Genomic DNA, 782 nt, shown 5'->3' with positions numbered 1-782 from the left:
GGGGCTCGATCCCAGGACCCTGGGATCCTGATCTGAGCTGAAGGCAGACGCTTAACGACTGAGTCACCCAGGCGCCCCGACAATGCATCATTCTTAACCTCCTTGAGATGACCTTAAAATGAAAGGAGCCCAGTGCCTCATTTTTTTTTTTTTTTTTTTTAACAAATGACAGGTTTAATTGGCAGGGAAGAAGGGAAGTGATACTACAGCCCTGTGTCCTGCCTTGTAGGACCAAGGGCCTTAAATATTGCTTGCTAAAAGATCAGAAGGAATAGGAGTCTTTCAGCCTTATGGAGGGCCAGGTACATGCTCAGATTAAGAGGCTTCAATGAGAGAGAAGAGAGATGGCATTTTCCCCTCCTGATCCCATCAAATTCCTGGCAAATTCCTTAATGCCCTGCAGATGGCACCACTGACAACGAGTTCTCTGCCCAGAAGAGCAGAGCTCAGATTTGTGAACTCTGCCCTGTCACCTTGGAGCTGAGCCTAAAAGATACATAACAAACAGGAAGTAACTGACTTGGCATCTCTGGCTTGTCGTTTTTTTTTTGTTGTTGTTGTTCTGTCCATTCCTAACGTTAGCTAGGCCTCATGCTAGGCCATTATGACTCAGGCAGCTACAGGATTTAGGAACTCCCATACCCAAGCTCTTAGCTGCAGCTCCTGCCTCGAGGGTCCTCCCCAGGGTGGGATGGGTATCAAAACATGGTCTTGGGGTCAACATGTAGTAAGGGAGATTGCCAGATCAATCCAAACTCATTATTGACGCAAAATCAATAACC

This window comes from Leptonychotes weddellii, chromosome 5, assembly GCF_054177405.1.
Source record: "Leptonychotes weddellii isolate Sample4059 chromosome 5, ASM5417740v2, whole genome shotgun sequence".
NCBI lineage: Eukaryota > Metazoa > Chordata > Mammalia > Carnivora > Phocidae > Leptonychotes > Leptonychotes weddellii.
Note: the sequence above shows the minus strand (reverse complement) of the source record.